Here is a 6,000-nt window from a genome sequence, read left to right as displayed (position 1 = left end):
TAATTCATACAGGTGACGATAAGGCAATCAGCTCTCGCATTATTTAAATTGTGGTTAGAAAGCAAACGCGCTGCATGAAAGCTATAGCCTCGTGAGCTGTGTGTCATGCTAGTCTTGTTGCTGACGTAAAGAAGCGTATTGTCCAACAAGGCTTTTATTGTTTGTGCAATAAATGTGTGTGTAGCTTTATAATGTGATGTAATACTAAAAACATTATATGTTTTTATTTTATTTATTTAGGACCAAATTGGTATAACGTTGCCTTCGCTGTTACATCCCTTAGAATATATGCCTTGTTTAATGAACTGACTCTAGACGGGGTGCATGAATCTTGCGGATCACTGGAGACGTGCAGGTCATGACTGAGTCAGAGACGTGAATTAAACGACACTAGATACCATTTAAGACTTAGTGCGTGTAACTTTTATTTACTATTCTGGTTTAAACCGACTTGTCTCCAAGCTGCGGTGTATCTGTGTCATCTCGTTGTATGTATTATTGGTGGAGAAGGGAAGGGAAACAGTAAATAAGGCAATTTACTATTATTATTAATTTTAATGCGCTTAACCGTAGGGACCATAATCGCTTGGTAAATGGTAGCTCCAGTTCTTCAACCCGGAGGAAGGCATCCTCTTGAAGGGAGGTGATTCATAGGTTTCTCAACGCGCGTTGTTGCGAACCAGCTGTCTAGAGTGTGTGGCGGGGAGTATATACTAAGTACTGGTGTCTGCTGCTGCACAATACCCGAGACTTCTCTACCCAGCGAACGGACCGGTGCTGCTTGACGGTACTTGAAACTTTTTTTTTTTACTATTGTTTTGTTTATATCTTAATATACAGCATATACGTTTAGTCTATTTTTGGGTTTTAAGGATTCTTAGGGTACATTTGGAAGGACCCACGTGAAGACGGTAGGGCTTAACACATTAATCTGTAGGTGTTAGGTGGCCTGGTGGCAAAAGCTCTCGCTTCACACGGTGAGGGTCCGGGTTCGATTCCCGGTGAAGGGGTGGAATCATCGGACGTGTTTCCTTACACCAGTTGTCTATGTTCGCTCATCAGTAAAATGGGTACCTGGGTGATAGTCGACTGGTGTGGGTTGCATCCTGGGACAAAACTGACCTAATTTGCCCGAAATGCTCTGTATAACAAGGGGCTTTCTATATAGTATGCCATTGATGTCAGCTATGGTCTGTATACCTTGTACATGTACTTGTATTAAATATATTATTATTATTATTATTATAAGCACATTGATGTTTGAGTCAGTGAGAAAACAGGCGAAGCAAATATCCCGTTTCCTGTTACATATATGTGAGGAGGGCGTTCCTAGCCCTCAGGGAAGGCCAGCCAGGCATTGTGGGGACGGGAGTGTGAGCGCACTAGTAATCTCTCTCTCCACGCCGCTACAGCGTTGGTACTAAGTCCTGTAATTACGTCTTCAGATTGGGTTCATTGCTGCTGGCGAAGGTCTCTTGATCAAAGGAATTGGAGCTACTCTTCCACTGGATCAACTCTGCCTGCATTACCTGCGTTGTATGACACTGGGGGTTTTGAACTGTCATAAATCTAACACCATGCCTAGTACTGCAGGTGCTTACCCATACGATGGTGAACGTAAAGTTTGTATGAATTGTTCCGAGTGCAGGGCAGTGGCTAAACACAAGTGCTTATACAGTACAACGTTTCTTAATGCATGCAAGGGACTATGTATTTTTTTTATACGTAATTGTATTACTTGTGTGCAGTCTTTAATTCAATAGCAAGGTGTTGTGCGAGTTTTGGAAGACGGATAATGTAGCCTACCCGCTCAACGTGAATGATATTCCGGCAGTTCAATAAATGATTCTTGGTGATTCGTGTGCGCAGTGATACTTGGAAAGTCTCTTAGGAACATTAAAATTTTCAAGTTGTTAAATTTAATTCGAAGCTTGTTTAGTGTTCATTTGTGCACCCAGCAAAGTGGTTTTTGGAAGCATCTTAGAATACACGAAACGAAGTGCCATGTTACGTGTGTGGGGCTTGTGGCAACAATACAATGTACCGAGTCAAGTGTTTTAGTAAGGAACTAGTCACTGACGTATTTCGGGCAATACAGCAGTGTAATAAATTTTACGGTGACATACCAAATAAAAAAAAGCTTTCCTCAAATTTATACCATAATTATAACTTATAATTATGGTAAAAGAAAGAGCTAAACTGTTTCGTCGGGGGAGGGAGGGAGAGGGAGGAGGAGGGAGGAAGATAGGGAAGGAGGAGGAGGGAGGAAGATAGGGAAGGAGAGAGGGAGGAAAAAAGAGGGGACGGAGGCCAATGTGTCATTACCAAATTTTTTTTAGCCACAAAAAAAAAAAAAACTGCTCGTTGGTAACTCGTGTTCATTGTTTAATTTATCATACATTTTTTCTTCAAATATCGAGAAGTGTGTGTCTAATGGCGTGGGGGCGTATAGTGTATATTTACTATCTGATATACTTACATTTGTTGTTCTTGTGGGCGAAAATGTGTAATTATTTAAGCATTAGTAAATTTTGTAGTAATGAAGGTCCCTTTGTATGCTGCTCTCGAACACAAATGGATATCAGCCAAGTAATATATATTAGACATATCTAAAATCAGTGCCCGATCAGCTGGGCTGTCGTTCGTACATTGAATTGAGTGCGGCCTGCACTAACAACTAGGCTTTCAGGCCCTGGTTCACCGTGAGGCGTGGTTGAGGACCGGACCGTGGGGGGCGTTGATTCCCAAAGCACCCTTCAGATAGGTGATATATTAATAATTTCAGTATATTTCTGAAGAATAATTCTCATAAAATCATTAAACTGTCGGTTTTCTCATCAGTGTTTTTGAGAGCTTTGCGTATTTGTAGTCCAGAGTTCATAGATGAAGAAATATCCAAAATTTATGAAATAGCTAATGATCTGAAATACCCAAGAAACGTAGTTGATAAATCGTATAAAATTGTCAGAAATACTTTTTACAATCCAAAAAGGGACAACCAGCCTTTTTCAACTAAAATATGTTGGTTCTCCCTTACCATGAAAACTTGGCTGATATGCCTTCTCTTAAGACTTTTAATATCAAAGTTGTATTTAAAAATATTGATACAGTAAAAAAAACTTTTGATAAAGAATTCCCGATGGAAATAAATGGTATAAAATACCGACACAATGGAAATATAAACACATATGCAGTATAATGTGATCCTTTATTGACAACGTTTCGCCCACACAGTGGGCATTTTCAAGTCACAAACAGATCTACCTGGGGTACGAACGAACGAAAGTTCAGGTAAGATCCCAAATGGGATGAGCGGGAAAGACGGGACAGACGAAGAATAGTGCTGGAGAGGAGTGTTCTTAGTTGTAGAAATAGAGCCAGGGCTTAACCCAGCAGCTAAGTCGATCGTGGGACAAACATTGAGAACACACATAGCAGGCTCTTCTGTTGGGACTCCGGTGGGTGAGTGGGGAAGTGTGGACAGACGATGAACAGTCGTGAGAGGAAGGTCTTGAGTTGTAGATGAAAGAGCCAGGGCTAAACCCAGCTGCGTGGCACTGCGTGGCACTGCGAGGCAGTGTAGAGAGGGCATGTTGAGGACATAGAGGAGAGAGCAGACTGCAGACAGTGCTCGCTGGCTGATATGGGGTGGAAGGTACGCGAGTATTTATAGTGAGGTTCAGAATGCTGAAGTCAGGTGGAGAATGCTGCATCTGATGATGTACCGAGTGGGGTTATAGAGTCTAAAATCTTGGGTAGCTTGGAAGGGAGATTGGATAAGTTTGTGAGCAGAAAGACCTGGGAGTGATCATGTCGGAGGATCTCACCTTCAAGGACCATAACATTGTATCAATCGCATCTGCTAGAAAAATGACAGGATGGATAATGAGAACCTTCAAAACTAGGGATGCCAAGCCCATGATGACACTCTTCAGGTCACTTGTTCTATCTAGGCTGGAATATTGCTGCACACTAACAGCACCTTTCAAAGCAGGTGAAATTGCTGACCTAGAAAATGTACAGAGAACCTTCACGGCGCGCATAACGGAGATAAAACACCTCAATTACTGGGAGCGCTTGAGGTTCCTGAACCTGTATTCCCTGGAACGCAGGTGGGAGAGATACATGATTATATACACCTGGAAAATCCTAGAGGGACTAGTACCGAACTTGCACACGAAAATCACTCACTACGAAAGCAAAAGACTTGGCAGACGATGCAACATCCCCCCAATGAAAAGCAGGGGTGTCACTAGCACGTTAAGAGACCATACAATTAGTGTCAGGGGCCCGAGACTGTTCAACTGCCTCCCAGCATACATAAGGGGGATTACCACCAGACCCCTGGCAGTCTTCAAGCTGGCACTGGACAAGCACCTAAAGTCGGTTCCTGATCAGCCTGGCTGTGGCTCGTACGTTGGTTTGCGTGCAGCCAGCAGTAACAGCCTGGTTGATCAGGCTCTGATCCACCAGGAGGCCTGGTCACAGACCGGGCCGCGGGGGCGTTGACCCCCGGAACTCTCTCCAGGTAAACTCCAGACCTTCTGCAGTGTTCTTCCATTCCTATATTCTTATGTGGGATAGCGATGAAGAAGTTTCTTCGCAAGTGGTTCAGCTATGTTATAGAAGCCACTATTCTGGTTGAAGTTGTCGGATATAGAAATAAGTGATGATTCCAGGATTCTTCGGTATTGAGTGTTGCTTTCTGTGGCGATACGTCTTGAGTTTCTGTAGTTTATCAAGTGGTTGTGTGAATTACGGTGTTGTACACAGGCATTCCTTGTATCGTCAGACCTGCTTGCGTATTGGTGTTCTGAAATACGTGTTTGGAGGTCCCTTGATGTTTCGCCCACGTATAATTTGTTGCAGTCATTACAAGGGATTATGTACACCCCTGCAGAGGGTGGAAGCTTGTCCTGTCTATCACTGGTAATGTCCGTGATGGTCGTGGTTGTGGAGGTAGATACTTGGAATGAGGTATTGGAAAAGATGTTGGAAACGTGTTTGGCAATGGAGTTGGTGGGGAGGACTATGTATCTCTTCTCAGCAGTGTCTTCTCTGGGTGTGTTGAAGATGTTTAATGCCCGCCGTCTGCAGTCTCTGATGAAGTGACGAGGATAGTGGAGTTTAGAAAATACTTATTCAATTATAGTGCATTCTTCCTCAAGAAACGCATTGCTGCAAATTCTGAGTGCGCGCAGGGAGAAGCCTATAATTACACCACGTTTAGTTTTGGTGTCGTGGTGAGAGTAGAAGTGGAGAAGATCGTTTTGGTTGGTGGGTTTTCGATAGACTTTAAAACGAAGTTCGTGGTCAGCTTTGCAGAGATCATCATCAAGGAAAGGAAGAGTGTTGTCGACTTCTTCAAGGGTGAACTGGATTGAAGGCTCGACCTGGTTGAGCTTGTCTTGGAGAGCTTGAACGTTGAAACGTCTAGGAGTTATGAGGAGAATGTCGTCAACATAACGGAGCCAGGTGACAGACGAAGGAATAATGGTGGAGAAACGTTCGGCTTCTAGATGTTCCATGTATAGGTTCGCCAGGACCGCACTGAGTGGCGAACCCATGGGTAGTCCAAAAGTCTGCTGAAAGAGGTGATTTTCGAAAGAGAAACACGTAAAGCCAACACATAGTTCAACAAGGTCGATGAAATCGCTGGCTGGAATAGGAAGATCAAGTGAATCGTCAATTTTCCTGCGCAAGAGATCGATGGCTTGTGTAGTAGGTACTTTGGTGAATAGGGAAGTCACGTCAAGGCTGGAAAGTTTCTTGTTCCTGATGTTGATGTTGCGAATGCGATTGAGAAGATCACCCGAGTAATTGAGATGTGCTGGACTGATAGTGCCCAAGAGCTTAGAGAGGTGTTTTGCGAGAATTCCTGAGAGCTGGTGGGGAGCACTGCCTATTCCCGAGGATATGGGCCTCAGTGGGATACCAGGCTTGTGAGTTTTTGGCACGTCTTGGGTTGCTGGGCATGGTGTGCAGAACTTTCTTCCTTTG

The 6,000-nt window shown here is 43.6% G+C and overlaps 1 protein-coding gene across 6 annotated transcripts in view; it reads left to right on the top strand.

Moving 5' to 3' along the window:
* The first annotated feature begins 663 nt into the window (after positions 1-663).
* Positions 664-6,000, top strand: part of LOC128693894 (major facilitator superfamily domain-containing protein 12-like) — a 128,809-nt gene continuing 123,472 nt past the window's right edge. For 2 of the 6 annotated variants that reach the window (XM_070096915.1, XM_070096908.1), the window contains exon 1: positions 1,438-1,593. The gene's annotated coding sequence lies outside the window, so the exon portion shown is untranslated. The other 4 variants (XM_070096910.1, XM_070096911.1, XM_070096914.1 and 1 more) reach the window with 4 other exon arrangements.

This window comes from Cherax quadricarinatus, chromosome 55 (assembly GCF_038502225.1).
Source record: "Cherax quadricarinatus isolate ZL_2023a chromosome 55, ASM3850222v1, whole genome shotgun sequence".
In the NCBI taxonomy this organism is placed as follows: domain Eukaryota; kingdom Metazoa; phylum Arthropoda; class Malacostraca; order Decapoda; family Parastacidae; genus Cherax; species Cherax quadricarinatus.
Note: the sequence above shows the minus strand (reverse complement) of the source record. Positions and strands in the feature narration are given on the sequence as shown.